A 14,965-nucleotide genomic window follows, 5' to 3' on the forward strand; every position below is an offset into this window, starting at 1 on the left:
GATTAGGATGACGGCATCTAGAGGAGCCAATTTTTCATTCCTAGTGGGCTATTTCCCCCATGTCTGACCCAGGATCCCCACAGTCCTCTTGACCATAGAGGACAGTGACAAACAGGCTGCACAATCCTGGGGCAATGAGATTGGCTTCTCCATCTCAATCACTCCCTGCTCCCTATGGTTTGTCAGTCCAGACCCCATGGAACTTCTGGGGTCATGGAGACGACATGATAGAAAGTCTGCAGGAATACAAGAGTACTAGAGACTGGTGTGTCTGATGCTGGAGAGGCTGATTTCAGGATCCCCAGTGCACTATGCTCCCACCATGTCTCAGTGACACAGGCTGAACTGGGATCTCTGCCCCACCCGGAACCAGGGATAGATTCTCTCCCCATCAAAAGAGATTGTTGGGAAAGTGAAGATTGGGTCATCATTATCAGCATTGGCAAATATCACTTGCCCCTGTTCATAGTCCACAGAAACCCGGATAAACCTGAGATCACGACTCAGGGACAGAGGCGTCTCAGAGGAGGAGACAGCGCAGAACGTATTCATATACCAATCCACAGCCCAGATCCTGTCCTCAGGGTTACGGGTTCTCCCTCCCTTCCTCCACACAGACTCTCTGGCCACCCCCACAGCCCAGGTTCCCTCATCCTTCACCTCCACCTCCCAGTAATGTCTCCCCGAGGTGAATCCCTCGCAGCCCAGCACACAGACTCTAGTATCAAATCTCTCAGGATTGTTGGGCAGATCCTGCCGGGTGTAACTATAGCTCACACTTTTCCGATCCTCAGACACGATCAGTCGGGGATGAGCTGTGTCTGGATCCAGAGTCACATTTGCTGGAGAGAGAGAATCAGAGCGTGAGGGGCAGAGCTCAGTCCTGGGGGCTGGTGGTGCCATGTTTCACGCTCCCCAGCAGCCCTGGTCTGGCTGGGACAGCCTGGATCCCAGGGAGCTGCTTCTGTCTTGGGCACCTGAGACTGAGCAGATCTCTCACTGCAGTTCCTCACTGTGTTTAATGGGACCTGCTTCTTTAGTTTCTCCTTTGTTTGCAGAGACTTCAGCTCCCGGCTCCCTCTGCTGGGGCTGCTCCATTCCCAGCAGCACAGACACAGCAAGGAAGGTCTCAGAAGCTTTTCGTGAGGAGGGAGCAAGGGAGGCAGGTACCAGCTTTAAACCTCAGAGGGAAGCTCCTTCCCCTAATGTAGCCTCCACTCCCAGGCCGGGGAACAGAGAGGAAGGTGCAGCATTGGGGAAGAGCCGCTCCGGACCAGAGAGTAGGAGATGGTGGGGTACCCCCATTCCCAGCCCAGAGAGAAGGCGGGGGGTGTGGGGGGAGGCGAGAGTGGGCAGCTTCAGAGGGAGAGCACCTCCCCAATCCAGGAAGCAGTGAGCAGCTCCAATGGGAGAGCCCAGCCCTGCCCACAGGAAAGGGAGGATATTGGAGAAGGGGCAAAGGAGAGGGATGTGTCAGCCCTCAGGGGAGAGGTTTTTCTGTTCATCACTCTGAATATAATATTAAAAAGGTCAACGAATGCCTATGAAAATGCCAGGATCAGTGTTCAGGTGTTTGGATGTTGGTCAGTGCGAGTGTTTCTGATCATTGGCGTGGGCACGAACTCAGCACTAAGGTTGGCAATTGGCTTCAGGATTGTTTGTCTGACTTCAGCTTGGGATCTCCTTAGCATGACATGCTTTTATTTTTAGGGCTGTGTATGGCATGACCGGTGTCGGTTTGGTTGATTTTATTAACATATTTTTGTGGGAATTTTCTCATAATTTAAAGATAGTCTCCAGCTGAAATCTCACCCAGTCTGCGTGACCCTAGGGATTTCTCTCTTTTTGTCTGCAGTTCAGATGGCAGAGTGGTTGGAGGGGCAAAGGATAAGAAAGATGAGCTTTCATGCTGTCGTATGTGTAACCGCATTCTTATTCTAAACCAATATAACTGTCTTTTAATTACAACCAAAAAACAAACCGAGGCACAGACACACACTTAGGGCTTTAATATCAATATCAACTAGTCTGAAACCTCCTTTTTCCTCTTTTATTCAGACGTCTCACAGCAATGGAATCAACTGTCATTAAGCCACACCTGGGAGATGCAATCTCGAGGAGAGATATCCTTTCCCCTCATCATCCACCCCCCAACCCCAGCTGGTTTGTCTCATTCACCACTTGCATTTTGCCATAACTTAGACCCAGATCCTGCAAAAAGTTTAGGGCGAAAGTAGCTTTGCACACTTTGGTCTCTTTGACATTCATGGGATGTTAAGAATTTGCAGTCAGGGCTCTGAATTGTAAACTTTTTGGGTCTATTTACTCAGCACTCTGCAGAGCTCAGCACAATGGGGCCCTTTCCCCTCCATAGACTGAAATATGAATAATGATACAATTATTTTATAAGTGGGGAAATTTGAGATGGAAGAGGGTCAACTCAATGGGCCAAATTCATCCTGAACTGGCAAAGGGATAGAGAAGGCCAATCTGTGACTCCCCTATTTAGTGGCTTCAGAGGGCAGTGCAGACCTTGGCACAGGCTAGGGAAGTCCTGAGATCCAGCTAGAGAATCACCCCTGATTCATTGGGCCCGATAGGCTTTGCCAGCTCTGTAACTGGGAGAGATAAACTCAGGGGGCACAATTTAGGCCATTTGGCTAAATTTGGACCTTAATGTTGTGACCTTTGGTAAATCATGAATTAATTTGAAACATCCTGATGCCTGGGCCCCTGCTACATCTGCTCAATTTCTCTACTTTCCACTTTTATTAAATAGATATGTCATCTAATTGGCCAGAGCCCATCTCCTCCCAGTCTCAGAGGCATATTCCACTTTCCCTTCCTAGGTCCTGTCTTAGTACCTTTGAACATCCTCAGCGTCTCCCTAAGAGCAATATATTTCTGGGAGAAATTGCTGAGCCCCTTTTCCAGTTCAGGAGAAATCTCCACTGACTTCTGGAGCTTCCTCTTCTCACACCTGGAAAGAAAAAAATTCACATTCTTATATTTCATTTAGTGATATGTTATAATTTCTTGTTAAAAGGGGAATTGAGTCTCCATGGCCAATTCACTCCCTGGCCTCTATGCTTCTGATGGATAGGAGATTCCAGTGCTAAGAGCGGTAGAAATCTGTCCATTAGGAACTAGACTGATACACCAACTCCCCCCTACCCAGCTCATTCCACACTGGTCTCCAAACAGGTGGGATCTCTCTTTATCGCAGCAGACCTGGGTTAAATTGTAACCAGCATAGGTGCTGACTTCCCCTCTGCCTGGTGGTGCTGGACCCCCTCCCCACCCTGGCCATGTCCCTGCCCTGCCTTTTCCCACCCTGCCCCCATTCCACCCCCTTCCTCCAAGTCCCCACCCCCGCCCCACCTCTTCTCCGCCTCCTCCCCCAAGCATGCCATGTCCCCCTCCCTCCTGGAGCATCCTAAGTGCCGCCAAACAGCTGTTTGGTGGCGGGCCGGTGGCAGGGAAGCGCTGGGAGGGAGGGGGAGGAGCATGGACGTGGCGCGCTCAGGGGGGGCATGGAGACCTTGGTTGTCAGTGGGTGCAGAGAACCCGCTAATTTTTTCCCATGGGTGCCTATGGTAACCAGTACCTCAGCACTCCTATTCCGTCCCCAGAATCCTGAGCCAGCAAGTCCCCCAGGGATGTAGCATCCAATTCAATAGATAATCCCAGACTCTTCTATAAAAAGGTGAGACTCTCAGGATTAAGTTAATCAGAGATTGGTATCCAAAATGTGACCCTGCCCCACCCATTTTGCTGTGTGACCCTGGGGAGATGTGGTGTTAACATGGTTTCCAAGCTTTTTTCCAGCATAAGAGGTATGTGTGGGAGTGAGAAAGAGCCACGTCCCTGCTCAAGGTGCTTCCAATGTCCTAGAAAAGACAGACAGAGAGAGAGAGAGAATCTCAGTCCTACCTGAGTCACACACTTGGGATCTCAGGGAAGGGATTTTGCAGATATAGGGTAAAAAGGACAAGGGTCATGGATACACTGAGCTAATGAGGTTTTTCCATTTCTAATATAAAAGTGTCTCTATCTCTTGAAAGAACAATTGTAACTCACATTTGTGCAATGCACACACTGAGTTATGCTGTCCTCTCTGACCGCTTGACCCCAGTGTCCAGGATTCAGGAGCAGTCCTGTCCCTTTGTTTGGGATCTGGGATGTTTCTCTGACTTGGTCTCACCTGCAGGAATTCACTCGCTGACTCCTGACCCTTCCCCTCCATCTCACTGATCAGCTCACTGAGATGGGAAATCTTCTTAGAAGGTTTAGGGAAATAGTCATTCTGTATGTTCACAATCTCCTTGTCCAACTGGTCCAGCTGGGCCAGCAGGAGTCGCTCTTGTTCCTCCAGGAACTGCCGCAGTTGCTGAAATTGACATGCAATCTTCTGCCTCTCCGCCTGGGTCTGTTTCTGTAAAGCAGGAGGGAAAGGGCTGGTCAGGGACATGGACGGAGCCTGGGGTCCTTGCATGGAGTGCTGAGTGTGCAGGAGGGAGACTTTCTTTTCCAATTCTAAGACATCAAACACTTGACTATACCTTGTGGGAGACTATGCCCTGTATCCCACGAGGGAGAGGATTTTCTCACACCTTCCCATTTGGCCTCTATCTCTCTTACAGAGATATTTCCATGTGTGACCCGGTCAGGATAGTGCGTTATCAGGGACCTCAGAGATGGAGACCCCAAGGCAGTGGGATTCAGGACTCAGCACTAGATCTGGGAGAAATTTTTTTGCACTAAACTTTTCTTCAGGGAAACTGCAGTTTTGTCGCCTCTGAAATGTTTCATGAGTTCATGTAAATTTGCTGTTTGGTAAAAAATAAATAAAAATCTTGAAAAAATCAAGACATTTATTTCAACTATTTCTTAAGAAAATAGCTTGATTTTTTTTATTTGAAATAAATTTATTTGAAAATTTCCTTATAGTTAATATAATTATATCATTTTAAAAAATGGTCCAGATCGAAACAAAACATTTTGAGTTTATCAAAGTGAAAGATGTCATTTGTCCAAGAAAAAATATTTTTTTTTATCTGCTCAAAATTTTTTAAAAGTTCATTTTTGGTTCTACCCAATTCCCCGCCCCCCGTTTAAAAAAATCCAGACAATGGAAAGTTCTGTTAGGTTCCCAGATCTCCACAGAATTACCTTGACAGAGAAGAAAAGAAAGAAACAATTCAATAAAAACGTACAGACTCAGGCATCGAGCGCTGCACTGGATACGTTCAGTTCACCTTGGGAAGATTTTCATCGAAGCCACAAAAGCTGGAAATTGATTCACTGATTGAAATGAAATGATAGACTCTGAAGAGGAAGATGTTACCCTTCTCTAGGGAGAGGGTTTTTCAGGCCCCCCCATAGGGAGGTGTGTGTGCACCTGCACGTACACACACCCACACAGTGTCCCAGGATCAGGGATCAACTGACAAACGCTCACTCTCCCCAAGGCCACAGAGGACTCTACCTACAGACACACCTCACGCCTCACGTCAGTGTGTAAAGCCCCACCAGTACCGGAGGCTGCTGGGCAATGGACGCAGCACTGCCAGGTTGTGGCTCAGAGGCAGCCTCATGGGATTTAGAATTTTTTTTTTGAAGGGGAGCCCAAACCAGCTGCTCCGGGAGAAGTCTCGAGAACGCCAAGTATTCCAGGACCACTGAGGTGGGGTGAGCTCAAGCCTGGGGACAGTTTTTGGGCAGTGGTGCTGAAATGCTCTTTATAGGGGGGTGCTGAAGGCGGAAGCCATGTATTGGTGTTGTTACCACTCCTTCAAGCCCAGGGGCAGCACCCCCAGAACCCCTAGTTCCAGCACCTATGTTTTTTGGGGGGAAATAAAAGGGAAAAAAACAGCGGGGGTGGGGGGAGGCGGCCACTCCCCCTGGAGTGCTGCTGTGAGCGGCAGAAACAGCAGGTGGAGTCTGGAGGGAGGCTTCCCAGTGCTGGGAGAGAGAGAGAGGCCAGCAGCGAGCCCGGCAGCGCCTGGCACCACAAAAGAAGGGACGCAGTAAGTGGGGAGCCCGTGGATAGGGACCACAGTGGCTGAGATGCATCGTCGCGGGGGTGCCAGGAACAGAGCTGAAGCCCAGTTCAGGAGGAACAGGAAAGACGAGGGTAATCGGAACAGTAGGGGACCCACCAAAGGGACAGTAAGAGGAAAGACAATGGCAGGCGGGGAAAAGAGGGAAAGTAAAAGGAAGAACAGTACAGTTAAACAAGAGGAAAAACAGCTGGAGTTTCTAAGGCTATGTCCACACTGGCAATTGAATGACTAAATTTTTTGTCTTTCAGAGGTGCTAAACCCTCTCCCCCGGGCGGGAGACAAACGTTTTGTTGCAGCAAGTGCCAGTGTGAACAGCACGCTGTCGGCAGGAGCGCTCTCCTGTCGCAAACGCGAACGGCGCTCGTGGGGGGGGAGTATTTTGTCGGCAAAGGAGCCAACAAACAGCGGCCACGCTGCCCGACTTGTGGTGACACAGCTGTGTTGACGTGGCCATGTCACTGAAAGCTACGTAGTGTGGACACGGCCTTTGCAACATAAGAAATTATTCAAAAAGCATTGTTCGAAAAACTATGGGAAAAGTAACGTAAGAAGGAGATATGAAGGAAATATGGTGTAATAAAGGATAAAGTGTAATTAAAGAGAAACAGACTTAAGAAATAAGGAGGAAGCGAGCTGTAGTGAAAATAAGAAAAAAGCTAGGACTGTAAAACAAGAAATCCTTACCGTGGCCTAAGGTGTACAAGGCGAATGACAGGAAGAGGGAAATGAGCACAAAGGGACTGTAAACCAGAGAGGAGCAGAGGGATAATTGTTCAATTAAGAAACCAACACACTGCACCAAGGAATACCTGTTTTTATTTAGGCTGCAACACAAAACAGTAAACAAAGAACTTTTCCTCCAAACTCTGGGCTTAGAGAGGCTGAAAACTGAGAAGTGAACATGTATCCCTGGGGTTTATGTTCGAGTGCATTGGATTTTCTAATTCAAAATTCGGTTAGTTCATCAATGTAAATTGTTCCCTATAAAGTGAGTTTAATTAAACTAACAGTAGTTAATACACAGTAGATAAGAACAATAGTTTAAGGTGTAAGCCTGAGCAGTAGTTCCTGCTAAAACAACTCATTTTGATTTACTAGTGATTATTCCCCACTTAACTGAATTCTGCTTTACCCAGGACTGAACGGCCTCCATCCAGCTCATTACAAATGCAGGTGAAAAATGACGGGCACCTACCAGATACTCCTGGCTCCTCTTCTCTCCAGTCACTTTAAAGCCCAGAAACTTTTCTCTCTCCTCCCTCAGAGTCTGCAAATGGGCCTGGATCTTTTCCTGAACAAATGGAAATGTTTTGGGTGGTTTGATTTTTATTTTGATAGATCAGAGTGTGTGTGTGTGTGTGGGGGGGGGGGGGAACCTTTTCAACCCTTAACAAAAACAAACAAACAAACAAACAACTGACTGTATTGATGACAGGACAACCAAGCAGGGTTATGATATCAGCGAGACCAAGGAGTTTAAGTCATATTAATATTAATGGAGCTGGAGAGGTTTGTATTTGACTTTGTGTCTCCCCTGATTTACACCACCATGAAACTGGGGTCACACCCTTGCATTGTTCTTTCACGGTGTGAAACAACCTGTTTTGGAGAAGGTTTAACTAACCAAGTGACAGCAATCCCAGAAGCCTGCAGGGTGAGAAATCTGGGCTGGGATTCTCAGCGGAGCCCAACTCCCACTGACTGTAAGCTCTCAAGCCTCGTGGATGGGACTGGCTGGACGGAACTGGTCGTAGCACTAGGGCAAACCCCATTAGACGTTCTGGGTTTTGTTGAGGACGGTGGGGCTTGGCCCGAGCGCTGTCCTGAGCCCTTCCCATGGCAATGCCGCCTGGGCAGCTATTCCACAGCTCCCAGCAAAGCTGCCAGCAGCAGCGGGTTCTGGGGTGTCAAAATGCTGCACCGTGGGAGAGCAGCGTGAGGACTAATGGAGCCACTGTGGCTGGTCCCTCAGACTGATGCGGGGCAGCCCCACCCGGGGGTTAGCTTTGCTGCAATCAAGTTCAATCCCAAAGAGATCTGACAGGGACCTGCACTGCCTGGAGCCCTCTTGTGCAGGAGCTCAAGGTGCTCAGGGGCCACCCCGTGTTCAGCCCAGCGAGCTCCTCTAGCGCAGACCAGCAACGTGGGAATTCAGAATCCCAAGGAGAAACGTCATCTCCTTGCTGGGCCTAGGACCTTTATCAAGGTGTTGTTCCCTCCTAATGGCCACACTTCATCACTGCTGTGGAGGCAGCGTGACCTAGTGATTAGGGTACTGGACTGGGCGTTGGGAGACCTGGGGTCTATTCCCAGCTCTGCCACTGAGCTGCTCAGTAACCTTGGACAAGCCCCATCCCCTTGTTGTGCCTCAGTTTCCCCTCCCACCTTCTGTCTGTCTTATCTACTTAGACTATAAACAGGCCAGGGATTGTCCCTCACTGGGTTTTGTGCAGGGCCCAGGACAGTAGAGGTCGGATCTTGTCTGAGGTCTGTATGTAAGTAAATAATAATAAATACTATGATACAAATCAGCAATAACCACAGCATGTAACTCCCCCTTCTGCAGCCTGAGGGCAGCACTCTCACACAGACTGGCCTGCAGCTCTGGTGATTTAAACCTCACTGATCATTTAACAGCTTCAGTTCTGTAGAAAATTCCCTTATTTCACCAGTGGGAGCCAGTTTCGAAAAGGATTCGGGATTTCAGATAAAAGATGCCACATCAAACATCTGTATGTAAAGTCTTCATCTCTTGCCCGGCTTGCCACACTGCCACATCATTTACCCTTTACAGCATCTCTCATACAGTGAAGGCTTTACAAAGCAGAATGATGCTGTTATACCTGTGACTGTCAACATGTGATTAAATTAACTGGTAATTAAAACCCAAAGCTATAACTCATTAAACTTGACAGCAATTCCTTACCTTGTACTCCTCTGCAGCCTCCTCAATGGGAACGACTGTGTGATCTCGGTGAGCCCGGGATCTGTCACACGCTAGGCAAATGGGACTTTGATCCTCCTCACAGAACAGCTTGAGAGGCTCCTGGTGTTCCCCACACACCCTCTCCCCTCCTGCATCCTTTATTACCTGTAAACTCAGTTGTTTGGTTATTTCTATGACAGCTGCCAGCTGCCTCTTCGGCCTGGGGTTTCTCTGCTCACAGTTTGTCTACACTGAGGGTAGGTGATGGCTATACCTGATTTCTCTCAGCACTGGATGATGCAGGCTCAGCAGAAATTGTGCCCCCGCTCCAGAGTGACAGGTTTTCTGAAATACTCCAGACAGACGGGACAAGAAGCTTCATGCTGGAGTCTGCCCACGGGGTTCTTTCTGGCCATAACTCCCTCTGTGGAGAGCTGGACCCAGCCCCGTGGGACAGGAGTCACCACTGCGGCTGAGTGTAGGGTGGCCTCAGCTCTGCAATTCCTCCCCCCCAAGGATCTCACCTGTGCACCAAGCCCACCACTCATCTACCACCTTCCCATGACCCTCTGGCAGGTCACAACCCACCATTTGGGAACCAGTGCCAAGAGGGTATCAGCACCCTCAGCCCGATTCTGACCTCCCTGCCAAGCCCCCAGCAGGGAGGGGAGACTGGGCCGTGGACTCCCCCTCCTGCCTGCTGCCATTCAAGCACCTAAAACACTCTAGATTGAAAAGTATGGGCACTTACACGCTGCACCGAGGAAACGGGCAGCAAACGGACTATCGAGATCGCTAATATACTCAGCCATCCTTACGAGTCCCCCACTCCCACCCCAGTCTGTTTCTTTATCCACCTGCTGCACATGGTCCTGGTTTTAGACTGTGAGCTCCCTTTGGTTAACTTGTCTGTACAGTGCCTGGCACAAGAGGGCCCTAATCCCTCATTGGGACTCGTAGATGCTACTGCAATGGGAAACCAGTGCATTCTATTAAATATTGTTATGAATGTCAACACAGAAAATTGTATGGGCACAAGGCTTGCACACTGAAATCTATGGCCCAAATTCCCAAACGGATATCCGCAGGATGGGGACTCTCTCGCTGTGGCCCTAGGAGATGTGGACAGTTGACAATGCTGGTCACAGGGTGGCTGGCCCTTGAAAGGGAGATGGGTCTCAGCCCTACCTGTGACATAGACAGCTCTCCTACGCAGGTGGGGACAATGAAGAAGGACCAGTGACCAGGAGTGGGTGGTGTGACATTGCACTCCATATGTTTATGAAAATATGCTGATGAATATAAATATGACATAACTGGAATTTGCTTTATGCTAAATATGCCATGTAACATATCTTTGCAAAGGTTATGATCTACTGAATAGATTCATCCTATTTGTTTGCATGTATCTTTTCTATGTCTGAATTTAGGGAAATAAGATATAAACTTGTATTTCTCTGTGTGTGCTGATGAGTGGCCCATCAGCAAACATTTAACTAACAATGGGCGTTGGGAGACGCCAGTCCACACCTGAGCTTTCCTGGGAACATTCAAACTAACATGTAAACAATGGCGTCAGCCTGCAAAAAGCTGACTCTTTCATGGACATGTGACTTGCCCATGTGGCTACAAACTCCATACTGTTGCTGTGATTTTGCAAAGGAACAAAGGAATTTCCGCCTACAAGAAAGAGAATATAAAAGGTCCTGCAGCCCCACCCTTTTGTCTTCAGCTGGCTCAAGGTTGCTGGACCCAGGCCATAAACTACAGCTTTGGTCTGAAAAGGATTGGGCCCAGGCTAGGAAAGAATCCAGTCTGTGAAGTATGCTTATTGGAACATCTTTGAGGGTGAGATATTACCTGTAATCAGTTTCTTAACGTCTTAGGCTTAGACTTGTGAATTTGTTTTATTTTACTTTTGTGACCTTCCTTGTTCTGTCTGTTACTACTTGAAACCATTTAAATCCTACTTTTTATACTTAATAAAATCACTTTTGTTTATTAATAAACCCAGAGTAAGTGATTAATACCTGGGGGGAGCAAACAGCTTTGCATCTCTCTCTATCAGTGTTATAGGGGGCAGACAATTTATGATTTTACCCTGTATAAGCATTATACAGAGTAAAACAGATTTATTTTGGGTTTAGTCTCCCAGAAAGACTGAATCTTGTGTGCTGGGAAAGTCCCTGTTAACTGAGAAGCCCCTGGGCTGAGTGAATCTCCCTCTCAGTAAACTGCAGGGGGGTGTGGCCCAACCCCTTGGTCTGTGCTGGAGCTGAGTGGAGTGTCTTAACTCAGCAAGACAGGAGTGAAGGGGTACCTTTTCTGGCAGGGGGGTTGTTCTCAGTGGTATCCCCAGCACATCGAGTGACCGTCTCGAGGGGGTCTCTGTGACTGAACCCGTCACAGGTGGGTTATGTGCTCCAATCAGGCCTGGGGTAGCCAAAACAGAGGCCTATGGATGGCCAGAGGGAGGAGGTCTGTGTAAAAGGCAGAGGAGGCCTTGGATCTTCTTCATGGTGATAAGGCCAAACTCCAGCCAAAAAGTCCTGGGAGTCCCTGCTGGGAGAGCAGGGGTGTAATTGACCACAACCCTTTGTGGATTATTTCTGGGAACCTCAGAGGGAAACTGAGGCAGGGCCTCTGCGGAGCCACCCTGGGCCATGAGGGGGCACGCTGGAGGCGGTGACCCTGCTACAGTGCCCTATTGCTGTGCTGCTCCCTCCCACCCAGTCCCTGCTTCCTGCAATCCCACCCCTGATTTTATCAAACAGACTTGCTCGGGTCTGTAGGATGGGAGCACCACTTCAGTGCCCCCGCTAAGTCTCATGAGGGTGGGGCTCCCTTCCTGCCTGCGTGAGGAATTCTGCAGGGAAAGCGTGATGGGGATGTGTGCCCAGAGGACAGCCCCAGCAGCATCCTACTGCTTCCTCGGCCCCAAGAGGGGAGAAGCAATGAAAGGGAGTTTGTGTCTCTGGGATGTGGTGGGAGGGGCAGAGCAGGTGAGTTTCCCAAGGCTCTAGCTATAAAAATGATGATTAGTCAGTAAATTCCTACCTTGAATTCTTCAGCAGCAACCTCCTCTGCAGAAATCACAGAGTGATCTCTGTGCTCCTTGGATTTGTCACACACGACACAGATGAGGATTTTATCCTTTTTGAAGAAAAGTTTCAGAGGCTCTTTGTGTTTCTCATACAATGTCTCTGCTTCTGGTTCCTTCACTGACTGCAACCTCAATTCTCTGACTGCTTCTGCAACATTCCTGAGCTTCTTGTTAAGTCTGAGATTCCTCTGGGGAAAGACCTCTCTGCACTGAGGGCAGGAGACCTCTATATCCAAGCTCTCCCAGCACTGGGTGATGCAGGCTCTGCAGAAATTGTGACTGAACTTGGCTTAGTCATTGGGCATTTCCTTTCTGGGCACAGTCTCGTATTCTCTGGTTTTTGCGGACTGCAGAGTAGCTTTGAACTAAGTGTGATGAGTCCAAACTGAGACTAACTCCTCCCTTTGTTAACCCAGAAATCCGTGGCGTAGATACCCCATTGCCCTGCGACTTCCCTTGTCCTTTACTCACTCACGTATACAAATTAGAGCTGGTCCAAAAAAAAAATTCTAATGGAACAATTTTTCTGCTGGAAAATGTTATTTTGATTAAATCAAAACTTTGCATGGGAATATGCCAACTTTGATTGAAGGCCAAGCTCGCCTGGCTTGGCCTTCTCTGCCAGAAGAGAGGCAGACAGACTAGGATCAGGACCACCAGCTGTGCCCCCAAAAGACTGGGCTCTGGGCCAATCCTCCAAATATCTGAGACCCACATCCTGCCCCAGAACAACCCCCCCAAACTGGACCAGCCCCACCTCCCGCCCCAGAATGACCATCCGTGACCTGGACAGCACACCCAGCTCAGCCAGGAAGGAGAACTCTTGATACTTTCTTTGGGTTTTTATCTACGGCTTTGGCTACACTTGCATGTTACACCGCAATAAAGCCTCCCAGAGCGCTCTACCTTACTCCCGTCCACACTGGCCAGGCCCGTAGAGCGCTCTGACTCCCTGGCTGGAGCGCTCCTGGTACTCCACCTCCCCGAGAGGATTAACAGCTGTTCCGCATCGGCTGAGACGCTCCAGCTCCAGTGGAAACGGGGAGTAAGGTTATTAGGCACTGATTGACCTCCGGAAACTCCCCATAATCCTTTTAACTGACGCGTCCTCTCTTGTTCGGTTGTGAACTCCGGACGTGGCCGTGCCGTTTCAAAGCTCCGTTTCGGGGGCTGCTTATCAAACAAACACACACGGCTCCCGTTGGCTTTGAATGAGTGAGAGGCAGGCGGGGGGCTCCGTTTGGAGCGCCGGCCGCTCCTGTTTGCTTGCAGAGCGAGGCGGCGGCGAGGCGGGGTTGGGGTCCATTTCAGCGAGCGGCTGCTTCTCTCGTCTATGAGAAAAAAGGAAAGAACGGCCGTTTGCTTTCAGTGAGTGAGAGAGAGGCGGGGGAGGGAGGGAGGGAGGTCTGGACTTACAAGACAGCACACTGACACACTCTCAGCCCCCCAAACCCACTCTCTCTCCCCCCACGCTCCCTGTCACACTCCACCCCACCCCCGTTGGAAAAGCACGTTGCAGCCACGGGAACGCTGGGATGGCTGCCCCAATGCGCCCCTCCCACTGCAGCGGCAAACGTGGCCAGGACAGTGGGCTGGCAGCTGCCAGTGTGGACAGGCTGCAGCGCTCCCCCTGCGCGGCTGTAGAAGGCAGGTTTAACTCACAGCACCATGCATCTGCAAGCGTGGCCACGGCCTGCCTGTCCTTCCCCTAATTGTCAGGGTCTCAAAATCTCCCGCTGTGGGAAGCGAAGATGCAGGCCCTGGACTCTACCTGCCGGCAGCCAACCGGACACACACAGACGGTCGCCTGCGGTCTGGTGCCACGCTGGAAGTGCCATTTCCAAGTGGTTGAGTTTTAAAGCTAGATTTGGCTGTTGGTTTCTGGCCCAAAGTTCTGAGGCCTGACAATTTCAGCAATGGCCAAATGTGGCTTGTTGTTGTAAGGGTCTGATTCTCACTTTGGGTGCCAAGGGGCCTGGCTGCAGCTCCCAGACAAGCCCTCCCCCAGGGTGTGTTTGCTGCTGCCCCTTCCCATGTCCAGGCTTCTTCTGCCTGGGTGTGTGGCCGGTGGTTTGTCTTTGGAAACTCCTGTGGGATGCGGCTTCCTTCGAGTTCCCAAAGGGTTTGTTGGACTCGGGCATGAGTCTCCTTTACCAAGCAAGAGATCCCGGCTTCAAATTTCGACCAAGGCTGCGTTTGCAGCTTACCTTGGAAGTTTTTTTCACCTGTGTTTTCTCCAACATCCTGCAGAGGGAGAGCTGCATTAGGGTCTGAATTTGGTTTGTTTCTCAAGGTGTAGGATTCTCACTTGGGGCGGGAGAGAGTGCGGAGAAGACCTTGGAAAGGTGAAGTCAGGGGCAGGACTTTTCAGGTGCCTGTTGTTGTGGGGGTTTGTTTGATTTGGGGTTTTGCTGAAATTGCGAGAAACGATGTCACTTTTCAGCCTGAAGGCTTGTTCTGTCCAGCAGCCCAAACGGCAAGCTTTGTTTCACCTGTTTAATGTTGGACAGTGACAGGGTCACATTAACACCTTTGTCTCTCTTTGAGCCCCTTGATTCTCTTTAAATTACCACCAAAGTTCCCACCCCCTGTGTGAGTGGCATGGGGGACTGAGCGTCTTTTCTCCTTTCTCCCCTCTAGGATGTCAGAAGCACCATAGACAGGTGCCTGGCTCCTTCCCCTTCACACCTCATTATTCTGGCCACAGGCTGAGACAAAACAACTGTCCCAGGGCACAGCTGCAAAGTGGGGAAGGTGACTCGTGGGGTCGGAATCTCCTTTGGTTTATTACAAACCTGGGGTTCCTGCATTTCCTCCAAAACTAAAGCGGTTTTCTTAATCGCTTCTCTGCTAAGGCTGCGTCTACACTCC

The 14,965-nt window shown here is 49.6% G+C and overlaps 1 pseudogene; it reads right to left on the reverse strand.

Moving 5' to 3' along the window:
• Positions 1-327: 327 nt before the first annotated feature.
• LOC141996304 (zinc finger protein RFP-like) lies at positions 328-9,407 on the reverse strand (annotated as a pseudogene).
• Between the last annotated feature and the right edge of the window lie 5,558 nt (positions 9,408-14,965).

The sequence above is a fragment of the Natator depressus genome, chromosome 11, assembly GCF_965152275.1.
Source record: "Natator depressus isolate rNatDep1 chromosome 11, rNatDep2.hap1, whole genome shotgun sequence".
NCBI classification, from domain to species: Eukaryota; Metazoa; Chordata; order Testudines; family Cheloniidae; genus Natator; species Natator depressus.